Source organism: Spermophilus citellus, assembly GCF_964194105.1.
Source record: "Spermophilus citellus genome assembly, chromosome: 18".
In the NCBI taxonomy this organism is placed as follows: Eukaryota; Metazoa; Chordata; class Mammalia; order Rodentia; family Sciuridae; genus Spermophilus; species Spermophilus citellus.
The window spans coordinates 33421294-33439684 of record NC_138200.1 but is presented as its reverse complement, the minus strand read 5'-3'; positions in this window follow the sequence as shown (position 1 = coordinate 33439684).

Genomic DNA, 18391 nt, shown 5'->3' with positions numbered 1-18391 from the left:
TGTCCATTTTCATGAACAACTTTGTCAGACTGAAGAAGTTACATTCTACTCCCAGGATTCTGAGAACTTTTTTCACTAATTTGTTTTGAATTTTGACATGAGTTGATTTTCAATACAAAACCAACCTTGTATTTCTGGAATAATCATAGATGGTCACCATATATACTTTTTATATTCCTGGATTATTTTCTCATATCATGTTTAGGATTTTTCTAACTATGTTTATGAAAGATAATTGGTCTGTCATTTCTCTTCCTATAGAGTTCATCAAATTTGTATCAAAATTACGCTGGCCCTTATTCCTTCCTTCATTATTTTTTAAGGTACTCAAGCAAAGGTAGAACTATTTCTTCTTCAAATGTTTGAAAGAGTTAATTAATTAGCTATGCCCTTCAATAGATGAATGTATACAGAAACTGTGGTATCTATAAACAATAGAATATTACTCATATTGAGTAATAAATAATGTTAATATTATTTATTAAAAGATAACAAATTATGGCATTTGCAGGTAAATGGATGGTGTTGGAGAATATCATGCTAAGAAAAATAAGCCAATCCCCCAAAGATCCAATATACTCTTTGATATGTAGATGCTGATCTGTAAGGGGTGGGGGCAGGGGAGGAATGGAGAAACTTTGGATTGGGCAGAGAGAAATGAGGGAAGGGGAGCGGGTATGGAGGTAGGAAAGATCATGGAATGAGATGGACATCATTACCCTAGATACTTGTATAATTGTACAAATGGTGTGACTCTATATCATGCACAACCAGAGAAATGAAAAGTTGTGCTCCATTTGTGTACAATGAAATGAAAAGCATTCTGCTGTTATCTATAACTAATTGGAACAAATAAAAAATAGAATAAAATAAAAATTGAATCCTACAAACTTACTATTAAATATATTAAAAGCAATGGTAAGAACTAAAAGAAAAGAGAGGAATTTAGATCCTCATGTATAACTAATTAGAACAATAACAAAAAAAAGAATTTAGATCTTCATTACACTGTCACATTTCAACTGTTCAATAGTCACATGTAGCTAGTGGCTGCCACATTGGAGGGCGTAGACATAGAAAGTTCTATTGGATAGCACTAATGCTAAAGTATTAGGAAAAAAAAAGAACAAAAATACCTTTTAAAAAAGGGGCCTGGAATTTTCTTCATGAAAAGTTTTTTAGTAATGAATTCAACTTTTTAAATAGGTATATGGCTACTAAATGTTCTGTTTCATCTTGTTTTAGTTTTGGTAAGTTGTGTGTTTCAAGAAACTTTTTTATTTCACTTAAATTTTCAAATTTATTGGTATGAGTTGTTTGTGACCATCATCTTAACATACTTTCAGTATCTGCTGGGTCTGCAAAGATATCCATTTCTTTTGTTTGCAGTATTGAAATTTGTTTTCTTCCTTATTTTTCTGCATTAGCTTTGCTTGGGGTTTATTCATTTTATTAATCACTTAATATCCAAATTTTTACTCTATTAACTCATTTTTTTCTATTTTTATTGATTTCGGCTCTTTTCATTATTCTTTCCTTCTAATTACTATTGTTGTAAATGAATCATTTTATGCAAAATATAAGAAATTTTCTACTTATTTTAGGTTGAATTAACTTTTCTTTTTCTGGATTTTTAAAGTAGAAGTTTAGATAATTGTTTTTAACTTTCCCTTCTTTGATAACATAAACATTTAAAGCCATACATTTTCCTCAAAGAACTGCGTTAGCTGCAAATTAGCTTATAAATTTTCATATATAATTTAATTTCCTTAGCATTCAATTAAAATATGTTATTTCTATTTGGAGACATTTCTCCATGTCATCACAAATAGGGGCTTTTGTTCTAGGGTACTTATCAAGGATGATTGAATAGTAAGTAGCCTTAGAAGATAGAAATAGCATCTCTGGAGCAGGAGAAGGTTTGTTTGATATCAAATGTTGTAAAGAAATATCTCCTTCTGGGCAAAAGTTGGATAGTTTGCTTTGGGTTCCTTAAGAATGATACAAAACCACTCTGTATAGCATTCATTTGGACCGTTGCACATCTCCCCATGGGACTGGAGGGTCAAGAGGCACTTAGTTGAATATGAATCTCATGCTGCAGGCTGTGCCATGAATAGTAAGTTCTTTTGCCTCTGACACAGGAGTATTATATCTTCTCCAGCACCCTGAAACTGGCAGGCAAATGTGAGCTTTCAAGTAGAATAAAAGCTCAGGGCCTTCACAATTCTTGACAGTTTTTCTTTTCTCTGATTTATGTATTTAGAAGTATTTGTTTAATCTCCAAATATTTGGTACATTTCTGTCTTATTTCTTTCTAGTTTAATTTTGTCTTAGGCAGAGAATGTACTGTTTAAGATTTCAGTCTTTTAAATCTATAGAGGCTTATTTTGTGTCCTGGCACATTATATCTGTTGCAGGAAACAGACTGGTTGAGAAGCAGCAAGCAGCATTCCAAACTTTATTTTATACCAGCAGGCTCAGAAGAAAACAAATTCCAAATTCTAAGCCCTAATCTACAGTTTCTCACAACATTTATAGTTTATTTGGTGTCATCTTAGACCCATCCTATCATTGGGACTTTTATCACTTAAAAAAAAAATCCTAATCTACTTGGCTGAAGGTCTTGGGCAGGGTCTCTAACATATAAAGCATGCTAACAGAAACAGAAGAAGAAAGGGCTCTTTTCATAGGCATCTGTTAAATCTCTAGCCTTGAAAGCCTGACACAGGGATGTTTACATTTCCAGAGGAAGTAGTCAGACTGCCAGGGAAGTTATTTACAATCCAATAGGTAGGGACCAAAGGTTAATTAGACTTCCTGGAGAAAGGCTGAGAGAGGAGCGGAACTGACCCTTTCCCCAAGCATTGGTTTTTTATAATTTCATTTCACAACCAGGTCTGGTTTTGCCATCACAGTATCCATGTGTATTTATGTGCACATGAACAAGATATATTATAGTAGTAGTAATTTCTGGATGCAGTGTTTATTGTTAACTAGGTAAAATTGACTAATAATATTCAAATGACAGTGTTTTCTTAGACTCACTATTTATATGGAATGTCTTTTCAAGTCTTATCCCTTCAAACAGTCTGTGGGTTTGTATATAAATCATGTCTCTTGTAGATAGCATATGGCTGGGTGTTGCTTTTTATATCTAGTATGACTATTACTGAATTCTAATTGGAGTGTTCAGTTCATTTATATTTAATATAATTATTGATATGGCTGGGTTTAAGGACCCAAAGTGTAGCAATCATATGGGTTTAATAACTGCGTGACCTTACTGTAATCATAGGTAACAACAATTGGGTGAGATATCTTGGAGCATGTGAAGCAGGAATGGCTAAATTTTTTTTTGTTTGGGTTACTTTAAAAATAATTGGATATATAAAGATGTGGGTTTGATGCTGACAAATTAGAGTTTCTATGCATTATTTCTTTAAAGTTTTTATCTGCACTGCAATATTTATTCTTACCTTCTAGGACTCAGATGAAATAAATGATAAACATTTTTATGTTGGCCATAGGTTAATTTTTTTAAAATCTTTTTGCTTAGTTGTTCAGATTAGATACTTCTATTTATCTATCTTTAAGTTCACTGACTTTTTCCTCTGTTGAGTCCATAGTCCCAGCTTCTGAGGAGTTCAGGGTCATCCTGGCAACATGAGATCCTAACTCTTTTTTTTAAAAAAATTTTTTAGTATAGGTATTGAATGCAGAGCCTGACACATAATAGGCAAGTGCTTTACACTCAGCTACATCCCCAGCTCCAAGACCCTGACTTTATTGTACGTTTTGGTTCTAAAATTTCTATTTGGTCCTTCTGCATGTATACAGTTATAAATGTTTTGCTTTATTTTTGGACAAGACTTTCTATCTTTTAATTTTTTTTTGATAGTACTGGAGTAGAACCCAGGGGCACTTTACCACTGAGCCACACTCCAGCTATTTTTATTTTTTATTTTGAGACAGGATTTTGCTAAGTTGCCCGGGGTGGCCTTGATTGTGATCCCCCTGACTTAACCTCCAAAGTAGTTGCAATTACAGGCATGTGTCACTGTGCCTGGCTTCTTTTGATTCATTTTTGAGGGTCTTTGTTCTTACTAGTGGCATCATTATCAAAGTCTTATCAGATAAATTCAATATCTATTTTGGATAATTTCTGTGTTGAGTGATTTCTAATACCTCACTGTTGACATCTGTTGATTGTCTTTTCCCATGCAATTTGAGATTTTCTTTATATGCAAGTAATTTCGAATTATAGCCTAAGACATCTTGAACATCATGTTGTACAACGCTGGGTCTTAGTTAAATCCTACGAGGGGGGGTATATGTACACACATACACACACACACAAACACACGTACGCATGCACATACACATGGTTAGGTTTAGTTAGGCTGTAAATTCTAAGTAGGCGTCTCTAGGATGAGATCTCAATATTAGTTCAATTTAAAAACCTTTGCAGGTCTATTTAGATTTGTCCTACATGTGTACCACTGAGTAGTGGATCTGGGACGTGGGTAGTGGTCTGTTTCTTGGTTTAGTTCTCAGTGTCTTGGTAGCCTCTTTGAATCAGAACTACAAATTCAGAGCTTGTGGCTGATCCCAGGAATTTGCAAACAGCTTAATGGCATTGTTTCCTAAGTTCCCCTTTCTTAGCAGTCTCTTTAGATTTTTTTTTTCCAACCCTCCAATCAGAAATCTGGAGTTTTATGTACCTTGCTTTCTTACTCTCCTTAGGAAACTGTGTTCATGCCCAGGGGCCACCAGTGTATATGTGGGTGGACTTGTGTGAGGTAAGCAGAGAGGAAGAAAGCAACAGGGATTTGCTCCATCTTCTTCCATCTTCTTGAGACAACAGTTCTTTGAATGGAGAGGGAGGTTCTTTTTCCTCCGAGTTTCTAGTGCTTGTGGGTCCTGGCTGCTACCATTTTTTGTTGTTGTTGTTGCCAGAAGACCCCCTTTCCCTCTCTTTGAGCCAGAACTAGAAGGTTTCTCCTGGAGATCCTTCATCCAATACTGGCAGTCTAGCCCAGCTTTCCTACCTGGAACCCACTAGCTGGATTCGGTGGCCAGTCTTCACAAGTAATAGGCAAAGAACAAGAAGAGGAAAAGGGACTTTTGTGCTGTTTGATCAAATTGGGAAGAAGCAGCTGGATTGCTTCTTTCCCTGGTCCCATACAGGAAGTTACAAAAGCCAGGTGAGATATATAAACGTGGATTTAGTTAGCCTGTGCTAGGCAGGCCAGGGCTGGGGCGGTCAATCACCAGTCTCAGCTTCCTTGGCCTCCCCCAAGCCAGAGCTGCAGCCCTTCCACCTATACTGTCGGTAGGAGGAAATGCAGGATACAGAAAACATTATTAGGAAGTCATCCTTAATTTTAGTCTTGTAGCATTTCAGGATTTCAGAACGCCTTTAGGTTGAGTCAGGAGATACCACAGGGGTAAAAAAAAATTGGTGAATAAATTGTGCAATAAATGCAGACACTTGCACCTTTGTGTTGAACATGACTTTAATAAGAATGCTTTTAAATGTTCACCATTATGATCTTTGCTATTGCTTTTAAATAAAACACCTTTATAGAAGCCTTTCATTTCTAGAGTTTTCATTGTTAATATATGTTTTATCATGTATATAGGTTAAATTTTATTGAATACTTTCTCTTCCTCTATTGAGATAACCATATAATTTCCTGATTTGTTAATGTGATGAATTATATTAATAGGTTTTCTGATATGAGCTCCTTCCATTCCTGAGATGAAGATGCTTTTAAGTTAGACATGGATGAAACGATACAGTTTATTCCAAGTTCTACATAAAAATGAATTAACCCAGTGTCACATTGGTGGTCTCCAGTGTGTTAAATGTTTTAGTTCAGAGGTTTTATTATTATATATTTTATAGTTTTCATTATGGTCTTATTTTTATTCTACCTTTAAATAGTCAAAATGTTGCTTTTAATATGAAATTCAAATAAAACTTTATCCTCTCTCTAAGGTTGGTTAGAAGACGTGAAACTGGCTGTTTTTCATGTTGCTGAACATCTAATCAGGACAGGCACCTGCTGATAAGGGTCAATGGCTTAAAAAGGCACCAGAGGGATATCTGCATCTGTCATGACAGAGTAACAGACACTAGACTTGCCCTTCTTCCAGAAACTACTATAAAATTGGACAAAATATATGAAAACAAACTCTTTTCAGGCACTGAACATTATTGAAAGTTGGGGAAACACACAAGCTGATCTTAAAGAGTGCCCCAGCTTTCTTTTGGGGGGTCCTTTCTTGCTGCAATACAGAGAGGTGGGACCCCAGTAAAAGCAGGGACCTCACACAGCTGAGGGTGCAGAGGTCAGAATTGTGACTATTCCAGACTCTGAGGAAGGGCACCAGAGAAGAAGGAGTGCAGCTGCAGAAATCTGCCTGAGCATTCACAATGAATCCTTGGCAGAAGCCAGGTTATTGGCTTCAAGGACATTGGCCTTCTTGTGGGAGCCCTTTCAAACTTCTCAGCCAACACTGTCAGCCACCATCTGGGTTCCTCCAGACGGTACCATCCATCCCTCATAGAAATCTAACTCAAGCTCTTCCTGATCTGTTTAGCTGTAGGGCCATCCAGTTTGTAGTGCTGCTTCCTGGGGGATGACCTTTTCTGATGGTTCCACAGTTGTCTTTTATGCCCCCTTTTACCAAAATTGCCTCAGCTATTAATTGGATTAAAGAGAGCTTCTGTTACTACCCAGCATAAAATATCATCTTCTTAGCCACTCCCTGGTTTGTCTTCATTGTATCATTACCTGACATCCTATCATATGTTCACATATTATTTCTTTATTGTCTTTTCTTCAATTAGAATTAATTTTTATGGGGCTGGGGTTGTGGCTCATTGGTAGAGCACTTGCCTAGCACATGCAAGGCACTGGGTTCCATCCTCAGCACCACATAAAAATAAATAAATAAAATAAAGGTATTTTGTGTCCAACTACAACTGAAAAAATAAAAGAATTAAGTTTCATGAATGTCAGGACTTTTAGTTCCTGCTGTTACAATAGAGGTCAAACAGACATTCAAAAGTTGCTTTATATTTAAATAAATACATGTCCTTATTACTTTTAGGCAGTTTTTTTCTGAATTGAATGAGTTTACTATACTTATTTATAATCGGTGGGAATCATGAATGTGAAAATTTATAGCTCTCTATTCTTTTCTCAGTTCCATTAATCTTCTTTTTCACTCTATTTTAAATGGATATCTTTACAAAAATGGTAAACAATCTCCTATTGCTAAAAAAACAAATGAAGTGTCAGTCTGGGGGTGTAGCTTAGGGGTAGAGTGTTTGCTTAACATCCATGAGGCTGGAGGTTTGACTCCCACCCCACAAGAATGAACTGGAATCAAATGAAATTAAATGAGAGAGAACTCTAAGTTTGTCTTTCTTTAAACCCACCTCATGCCTTTTTCATCTTGTGCATTCCTTCTTTCCACTACAACGATTCCTTGAAAACAGTGTCTATACCCCCTCCCCCTACTTCCTTGGAACCTATATCTCTGCCACTAGGTGAACATGACCCTCTTAGACAACCCACCCCACTGTCCTGCCTCAAGCCTCATTCTCTTTAGATGCTTAAGCCAATTTTATTTGAATGTTTAAATTTTCTTTCTACTAAAAAAAAAAGCCATCACTGACAGAAACAGCATAAATTTGCATTTCATGCAAAATGGCAAACCTAGATTCAGGGGAAGTGTCTTTGTTTAATTCCACACACCAGATGTATTTGAACTCAGTTATGATCAAGTTCTAAATTTTTCTTTTCTCTCTCCTCCTCCAACACACACTAGAGTAATAGAATCTTAAAGCCAGAAAGAACTTTGAATATATGAAGCATCCATTTCTTGTTTGATAGATGATACCAATATATTGTTATTTCATTTCAAGTGATGTATCCAGATTTCCATTCCTGGTGACATAACTGGGCCTGACTGTTTTTTTTTTTAATTGTTTTTTGTTTTGGTACCAGGGATTGAACCCACAGGCGCTTTACCACTGAGCCACATCCCAATCTGAGACAGAGTTTTGCTAAATTGCTTAGGGCCTTGCTAAGTTGTCATCCTCCTGCTTCAATCTCCCAAGCCACTGACAGCCCTTTCTACTGTAGCACATTGTCCCCATCATCTGCTGGACTTGATGCTCTTCATACTGAGGTGTGCTAGCTGAGCGTGCTTTGCTCTATACTAGATCTCTGCACCCAGCCTGATTTCCCTCTGAGCATGAGGGAAAGTGTAGCAAACACAGATCCTGACTGGTTGAGAGTAGGAGTTTCGTGTTCCCCATATGAGGTCAAGGACTGTTGGAGGGAAGCCTGCCACCTGCTGAGCCTTCTCTCTGACCTCTGTGTCCAACTGCTCTCTCTCTCATCCAGTTAATAGGCTATGTGGATGGGCACTCATGGCTTCAAATGGGATATTTTTAAGTTTCCTGACATCTCCTGCATTTCTTGGCACAAAGAATGAATCATATTACTGGGATAATGAACCATTTAATGACTTGTGTGTTGATTTATCAGACGGTGCTAGAGAGGCCAATTTAAAAATATAAAGCCATAAGTCACCCAGTCAGGGTGTCTGGTAAGCAGAGAAGCCTAGCTCCCTGGCTGGTGATTGCTATGTCAATCACGATGATGCTGGGCCTGGCAGGCAGCACAAGGACTTCCGTGCTTTCCCTGGTGAGGTCATTTGTCTAAGCAGCAATTATTATGGTTTTTTACCTTGTGCTAAGGTTGGGAAGAGAAAATCAGCTAGAAAGTCTGAATGTCTCCTTCTCATTAGGCCAAGGGAACCTAACCCTGGATCTCCTGGGATTCTTGGGGAGGAGTAAAAAATAGAGAAAGAAGCACACAGACAGAGAAGGGCTTCCATAGAGCCCTGGTTGTGCCACTAGGCAGCTGGGGAACTGCCAACTGAAGCATCTTCCCTATTCTGCAGGTCAGCAAGCCTGGCATTGTCAATCCCCGTGACTCACCTGGTTTACTAAGCTCCCAATCTCTGTATCACACAAGATGTACAGAGCATTGACATTCTTACTAGAGGGGCATGAATTCTTGGCATAATAGACAGAACTGCCTCTAAAAAAAATTACATAGGGAAATTCTTGAGCTTAAATGGTAGTTAATGTAGGTACCAGGTACTTGCCTATGAGCATTGATGAGGCAGGAACCCTTCTAATGAATGGTAAATAATGAAGAAACTGAGGGCAAAGAGTTTATGTAAAATTCCCCTGATTAGGGCTCACAGGAGGTGGCACTAGGATTTAATTTATGCCAGTCTGTCTTTAGAAACTATGAGCCGCACTTAACCACCATGTTTGCTGCCTCCCTTTCTAAAAAAGGTATTCCATCTGCATTTCTAACATAAATAACCTTAAAGCAGCTGTACTGATGTCCCTGACCCACTTTAAAAATGTGACAACATTGGTGCCTAGCACCCCCTCTCCTGCCCCTACCCCTTCTATTCTGCAGTCTGCCTTCTCTCTGCCATGCTGCACTGAAACTGCTCTTGTCAAGGTTGCCAGTTGCTGCTGCCCATGCTCATATTCAGAATTTATCTTGCCTGGTCTCTCAGCAGCCCACAACAGTCACTTTCTCACTCTTGTAAAGTGCTGCTCCCTCGACACCATTCTCAATGATTCTCCTCCTATACCCTCCCCAGCCATCCAGCTTGGTCTGTTTTGCTAGATCTTCTATTTCTCCAGACCTCAACACATCACAGATTTGTCCTGGGCCCTCTCCTGGCAATTGCATCTCAATCTCTCATTGAATCTCATAGCTTTCCACAGCATACACACTGACAAATGCCATCCTTATATCCTGGAGGAAGATCTCTCCCCCCAGATACCCCACTAGGGAGGAATCCACACACCTCTGTGAGAGCTCCAGGCAGATGTTTTGGAGGCATTCCAAATTTCTTCCTGAAGAGCCTAAAACAAAGAGCAAAATAAACCAAAAGAAATAATAAAGAGCAGAAACCGATGAAATGGAACAGGTAAACGAGAAAAAAAATCATTGAAATAAAAAAGTTATTTCTTCAAAAGAAATCAATAAATTTGACCAACCTTTGGGTCAATTTCTTTTTATCTTTGTGAAGACTGACACAAGAAAAGACAGATCACCAACATCAGGAATGAGACAGATGATGTCTCTTCTGATCTTTTGGACATTATAATGTTATATTCATAACTTCAATGATTTAGAAGAAGTGGACCAATTTCTTGACAACCACAAACTACTAAAACTCACACACTTTCCAAAGTGGTTTATTGTTGGTATATAGTAAACCTATTGGCTTTGGAATATTGTCCTTTAATTTGGCTGTTTTACTGAGCTCTTACAGATTCTACCAACTTTTAGCTGATTATTTTCTACATAAGCAATCATGTCATCAATTAAGTTTCATCATTTCCTTTTGAATAGCAACACTCCTTCATTTTGTTTTTTGGGATTTTTCCAGGACCTCTAGAATGTGGAAGGTCAAAACAGTGGTCTTCTTCTATCTGGATTAGTGGGCGATTTCTAACATTTCCACTTTAAGCATATTGTTTATTCCAGGTTTTGGAAGCTACCCTTGGTCAAGTTAAGGAATTTTAAATATTTTCCTAGATAATAACCTATTACAAGAAAGGAAAAGAAACAGAATGCTCTTCTATGTCTTCAGTTGTCCACATGGCTTCCCTTTTTCAATGTAGTGAAATGCATTCATAAGTTTCTTAACATTGTCATATTCATGCATTTCTAAGAAAAGCACTCGTATTATTACTCTATTTAATTTTCAATTTAAAAAATTTCTGTTGCATTAATTTCTGATTTTATTTTGATTAATTTCCTATTTTGTCTTCTTTTAGGTTGATTATTTATTTATGTATCTTTATCTTCTTTTTTAATTTTTTAAAAATAATTATTTTATTTCATTTATTTATTTTATGTGGTGCCAAGGATTGAACCCAGTGCCTCACACATTCTAGACAAGCACTTTGTCACTGAGCTACAGCCCTAGCACCCTTTATCTTCTTGAGTTAGATCTATCTTATGTATTCACGTATGAGAAAAATTATTTCTAAGTATGGCTTGAAAATACCACAGATTTGTGATATTTTGGCCAGATCCTATAGGTTTCTACCTTTAGTACTCTCACTGCCATTTATTTCTATTTAGTTTGTTGTTTGAATTTTTTCCCCACATTCAATGTATAATTGACACAATAAAGTGTGTATGATTAGTGTATATATTAGTGTATATATAATTTGGTGAGTTTGGACATGTATATTCTTGTGCTACCATCACTGTAATCTAGATAATAAAATATTCACCACTTCCAAAAGTTTCCTTGTGTTCCACTTCTCCCCACGCTTTTTCCTGTGGTAATATTTAACACATGATCTCTCAACTTTGAGTATGTAATACCTTATTGTTTAGTGTAGATGCTATGCTGTACAGCAGATTTCTGGAGCCTATTCATCTAATACTGACTCTAGCCTCACACCCCCTCCCCCAATTCCTTGCTAACCACCATTTTATTGTCTACTTCTAAATATGTTTAGAAAATATTTTATTGTCTACAAAAATTTTATTGTCTACTTCTAAATATGTTTAATATTTAAGGTGCCTCCATAAAATGTGAAATTTCAGTTTTGATATTCACTTTAAAGCAAGGTTTACTTAAAGAAGTTTTAATTTCCAAAAGACATGCTGTGATACTTTGTTTTATTGAATCATTTCAGTGAATGTGGCCAGTAGAATTTTCGCCTTTTGTAATATAACTATATATTTTCCAATTTAATAAAAGGTAAGTTAAAAAATGTTTCACAGGTATTGAAAATAATGTGCATTCTCTTTACTGAGTATAATTCATATTAGCAGTACAACTATATAATTAGTTGAATTAGACACAGGAAATTCATATGAAAGTGTAGGATATATTTAAGTATTTGTCTTATTTAAATTCTCTGTGGTATAGTTGGCATATTAATTTCTCAGAAAGGATTTAAAATCTCTCGCCAAGATTGTGGTTTATTGATTTTTGTTATATTTCAAGGAGTTTTAACTTTATAAATATCAGTGTTATACTATTCTGTTCATAAAGATTTATGATTGTCATATTTTCTTTGGAGATTATAATTTTTATAATATAAAACATCTATTTCCTTCTCAGTTAATGGTTTTCACTTTGAAGTCTGTTTGGGCTGTTATTACTATTGCTGGTTCTGCTTTCTTTTGTTAACTTTTGCCAGATATATCTTCATTTATCCTTTACTTTCAACTTTACTCCCCACTCAACACCTTCCCCCCATTTTTCAAAAGCTAGGCATGTTTTTATATATAGCATGGAGGGATTTAAAATGTTTCAGTTTAAAATTTCTCTTTAAAAGGGATATTAAGACTAGAGATGTGGTTTTGCTTAACCTGTGTGAGGTCCTGAGGTCAATCCCCAGTACCACCAACAAGTAAATAATTAAATAAATAAATGGGAAATCAAATTAATTGTGATTAATGATGTACTTAGACTAATTAGGATTATCTTATTTCACCTTTCTGACTTAAAATACCTTCTTCTTATTTGCCTTTTTATATTTTTATATTTTATTTATTTTGGGGGTGTATGGGGGTACCAGGGATTGAACTCAGAAGCGCTTGACCACTGAGCCACATCCATAGCCCTATTTTGTATTCTATTTAGAGACAGTCTCACTGAGTTGCTTAGCACCTTGCTTTTGCTGAGGTTGGCCTTGAACTCGAGATCCTCCTGCCTCAGCCTCCAGAGCTGCTGGGATTACAGGGTATGCCACTGCGCCTGGCTTTTTTTATTTTTGTTTTTTAGTGGTTTGGAAATTAGATCTTAGGTCTAGTCTTATAATAGTTGGCTTTACCATTATTTTTTCAAGTGAAAAATTATTATACAAGAGTTTTGTTAAATGTGTAATTTAACTAATACATGTGATCACAGTCTTATTTTAATTTCCAAAATTAATTACTTTGTTTAATCACCTCTGATGAACAAGACACACAGTCTCTTCCACCTTCTTCCCTAACATCCACAATATTTTGAAATTAATCTGGAATCTTGGTTCTATTTTTTATTATTTTTTTGACATATGCCCATACTTTAAAAATTTTCCACTTTAATGAGTTGTATTACTTTTCACAGTCACACCACTGACAGTTACTTAAATTTAGCTATGTATTTTACTATTTTTTTGTTTACTACTCTGGCAAATTGATTTTCTGAAGAAGGCCACAACAATATATCCTGTACCTTATATTCTTCTTACAGTTAGACTGAGGTCCTCTCACTAAATGTGAGTGGACATTTGTGACTGTTTCGGCCAGTAAGTGCTTAACAGAAATGATGGCTACACGACTTCTGAAGCCAGGTCATAAAAAGGCCTTACTCTTCTCCATGTTGTTTTGGGGTATTTACTCATGGAACCCAGCTAGCTCATGTGGACAGATGACATAGGAGTCCACTAGGAGATATTTTAGCTTAGATTCCTCCTGAAGTCCCAGTCTACAGCTAGCATGAACCACCAGGCATCTGTGGGAATGTGTTTCCAGATGATTCCAGCCCTTACCTTTTGTGTCACCCTCCACCTTGAGGCTATTGCTGAGGTTTCCAATACTGTGGAGAAAAGACAAGTGATTCTTTCTGTACTATATCCAAATTCTCACCCAGAGAATCTCTAAGAAGAATAAAATGGTTGCTGAATATCACTGAATTTTTGTGTCTTCTTATGCAGCAATAATAATTGGCTGAAATACCACTGTTTTTTTTCTATTCTTTGTCTTCATATTTCTTGATTCACTTTATTATAACATATTATCAAGTATTTATTTCAAAGAAAGTACATTAATTATGCATTTTATGATTTCTCATATTTTTAATTTTTAACCTGATACTTGATATTGGATATGTGGAACTCTAGGCTTAAAATAATTTCTCTTAAAAAAGTTTCAGGGTATGGTTTTATTATTTCCACTATCCCATATTGCAAATGGGCAGATTGATGGCAGTCATATTTTTATTCCTTTTACTTTTTTTTCACCTTTATAAAAGTTATTAGGACTTTTATTTTAATCCTTGGAGATCAGAATCACCACAGCTGCATTCAAGGAAACCATTCTTTCCCTTGCTGATCAGCTTCTCCAGGATTCTGATGGTTACAACTTATGGAGAAACTCACAAAAGTAGGATGAGTGGGACAAAATCTAGTCTGCACAGTTACAGTAGCCTGAGACCATGACTGATACTCATCATTTATTTCTTCCATGGCTTTCAAAATTCCCCTATCTCTTAGCTAGGCTGGCGCTTCCACTGTTTTAATTGACTTGCCTGGAAAAGTTGAGGGCAGGATAACCCAGAATCTCATTTGTTAGGGTCTGAGACATAATTCCTATGCTTTTAAGAGATCATTGTTACCATACTTGCCTATTTACAATTAAAACTGGGCATGGAAGTAGTAGGTGATGCCTTAGTGATTATTTGGATGTAAAAGATATTCCTCCTTGACAGTATTATGTAGGAGGAGTACTTCCTTCTCATGATGGACAGAGCCAATCACCCTTGTAATCATGGTAACTGCTTCTGTGATAATGGCCTCCTGGCAGGAGGAACTCAAAGGAATCAGGTGGTATCTTTGAGTTTAGACGGACACCAACTGTGTCCCCTACAGAAAACAGGAAACTCTAAACTCATAGAGCCTAAAGTTGTGTAAATGGAAGCACAAACTCCCCAAATTGGTCACTGTGTGTGATTGTGAGCATTGCACCCTGACTTCCACTTTCATGACCCATGTATTTCACCTTTTGGGGACCTAGCTTCGTATGATGACTGCTCGTTTAAAATGTATATTACATTTTAAAAGATGGCATGCTCTTTGCAGGGTGTCACCTACTTAGGCTGTGTCCTCTGCTTTGTCTTCAGGAGACCATTCCTTTGTTCTGTTACTCAGAAGCTTCTGGATGGTGTGGCAAGTGGTAGGACCAGTAGATGACATGGTCATGTGCTCACTGCTCTACCTTCTTTGCTACAAAATGTGTCCTTTGGTCTGAGGTGATTAGATATGAAATCTCATGTCAGACACATTAGAAGTAGATCAGAAACTCTAGGAGTCCTTGGATTGTAATGTTAGCTGAGGTCTTCTGGACAGGAAAGGCAAAATTATATCCAAAACACATGTCATTTCTAGTCAAAGATAAATCATTGTCCCATAGAAGAGTTCAGTGTAGTCAATGTTAGCTTCCTAGCTGGCAGGTAGATAGCCTTCAGTGGTGATAACTAGATCAGCCTTGGGAAGAGAGCCATACTGTTGGGTCATGTGTAACCTCCATCTTTGCCACCTTCTCTGCTTCCATCACTACCACTTATGAACCCATTGCACAAGCACAGGGTTGGCCAAGGCCAGACGGTGGCTGATATTTTACTGTTCAGATCATCCAGCTCACTTGATTCTTTGGTGTCTCTTCTGCAGTGGTGTGCTTCCTGGTGTGGGTTTACTTACATCACTAACATCCTCATACTCCAGGCTCACTCTCATATTCATTCATATATCATTCCCCAGAGTTCCTTATCCTTGATCTTCCAAAATTTCTCCTTCCAAGCACTTAACCAGTCAGGATCTTGTGATAAACTGTTGCTGGGCTCCCAACTTATGACTTGATGAGCCTGACAGTCCAGCACATGATGGGATGTTTCAGTTATAAGGTCTCTTGATGGCCCATGTTTAGAGACCCAGTCTACCAGGGCCTATTAGGATCAGGAGCTCTTTTTGAATGGTCTTTGATTTTTCTTCTATAAATGGTATGCACTTGCTCTAGAACTACAAATTAAGCCTTGAAAATCCACATATCTTTTCCTATCATAGATACCTTTGTACCATGGATTCTACCAGGTTATGTGATTGCAGCAGGGTTATTTGCTCTACAGTCTAGCCCTTTATTGCTCTGGGCCCACTCTAAGCTAGTAAACTTCCATGTGACCTAGTAAATGGGTCAAAATATTTTCAAGTATGTTTTATGTTACTCCGAAAACTGAAGAGAACTCCAATTATCATACTTTATTCTTAGTGGTAGGGTATGCTAATGAGCAATGACTTGTTAATGACTTTAATAACTTGTCCTTTTGGGGAATGGGGATACTGGGGATTGAATACAGGGGTGCTTAACCACTGAGCCACCTCTCAGCCCTTTTTAATGTATTTTAAAAAATTTTGAGTTAGGTTCTTGCTACTTAGAGTTTCACCATGTTGCTGAGGCTGGCTCTGAACTTGTGATCATCCTGCCTCAGCCTCCTAAGTCACTGGGATTACAGGTGTGTGACACTAGGCCCAGCACTTGTCTTTTACTTTTTAAGTCATGTTCCAGCATTTCCTAGGCCATTGGTCCCCAAAACAACTTTACCAAAGTGGCAGAATCCTGAATTTTTTTTTATGTTTACATCCCACTTTTTATCTTTTATTTTAATGAGGCATCCAGAATACTTGTCCTGCTTGCCCATGAGGTTCCATTAACATGATGTCAACAAAACAGTGAGCAAATGTGATGTTCTGTGGTATGTTCCTTTAGACTATATTGCTAACAGAGAACAGGATTAACACAACCCTGCCTGTGAATGTTTATTGTTGTCTATCTGTAAGAACGATAACTTTTTTTTGAATCTTCCTCATCATGGGTATTGACATAATACATTTTCCAAATGAGTAGCTGCATTCTACATATGTGATATATTAATATGTTATACTAAAGATGCCACATCTGTCATAGCTGTAACTAAGGCTACTACTTGGTTAAATTTGTAGTTGTTGGTTGTTGTCTGCTATAACCCAGCTTGTTTTTGCAGGAGCCAGACTTATGATTTAAATGGAGATCACTGCTGCATCTTTAGGTCTTTGAGAGGGACACCATCTCTACTCTTTTCAGGATATAACATGTTGTTTTTGATTTATTCTTTTGGTCAGGCATTTGGGACATGGTGAGGGGCAACTTCAGGTCCACTGAAGTCTTTCCTGCTTAATAACTTTAATTTTATATGTCAAGAAGCCAATTGGAAGGTTCTGCAGCCACTGTCTAAGTAAATTCAGGAACTGGGGCAATGACCACCATGTGGACCCTTCTGTAACCACTTAGTATCTGGTCTCCCTATAAACCTATTCAGAATCTTTCCCTTCTGGCAGCTTCCATGGCTATCTCAAAGTGATGGCACTTTGTGTCCTCAGATTCTGTATTAGGTGATGGCCATCCTGAAGCTGCCCAAGGTATGCAAGCAGGACCTAGAAGCTCATCAGAAAATCATTCTGTAGTTCCTCCTACACATGATTTAGGCTGTTGAGTTTCTACACCATTAAGCACAGCTAAGATGATGTTATCCTGTAAAAATTTCAGAGTAGCCATTATTATTCCTTTACCATAGTCATAACCTTTTAATTAACTCATATTTTAGTACTTACCCTTTCTATTTATCTATCTTTGGCTCTATTTCCTGATTATCTCTTTGTGAACCTGTTAACCATGTCAAATTCTTTGCAGAACTCTCAGGGTGTAATTCTACCTTCCTAAAATCTGTTTCTCCATTTATCTGTCTCTCTTGTCACTTGTAACTCTTCTCCCCAATATCCCACATCTCCATTTTTCTCTGCCCACCTCTCTCTCACTCTTTTTCTGTTCATTTGATGATGGTATAACTCTGAGTCCCTGGCAATTAAGGAAATATCTAGTACAACTTGCCTGCTAGTGAATGGACATTTAATGATCACTTATTATTTACCAGACATTCTTGAGCACTGTGGAAGATACAGAAATAAATAATGTGTAGTTCCTTTTCTGAAGAGCTTTCAGAACAGAAATGATAGGCAACCTGGAAAAGGGCATTTTTAATAGCTGCAGTGCTAGACCCTAATTTAGAATGATACTCAAAAGAAAAGATATAGCTGTTCCGTAGGCTCTCTACTCCCTGAACCCATAAGCCATCAGATCAAGTGAGATGAGACATGGAGGCAAAAGAAATCTCCCACAGATTTTCCAACAGGTTCTCCCTTCCTAATACATTCCCTTGGCTATGGGACTGAGATTGGTTAAGTCACTTTTTTTTTTTTTTTTTGCAGCAGGTCAATTAACCAACAATGACAGTCAAGTTTCTCTTCCAGCAGCTTCAGTGATCAGGCAGTCAACCAGTCAACCAGTTTTTGCTGACAGCAACTTTGAATGCTCTTTAAAAGGTATTAAACTACCTCTGTGGCAATGTTGATCAGTTTGAAATACCATTACATTTTCAAAGCACTTTAAAAAGAGCTCTTTTTCTGTAAAATCTTTAAAGAGTAAATTTACTAGCCTTATTCCAAAAAATA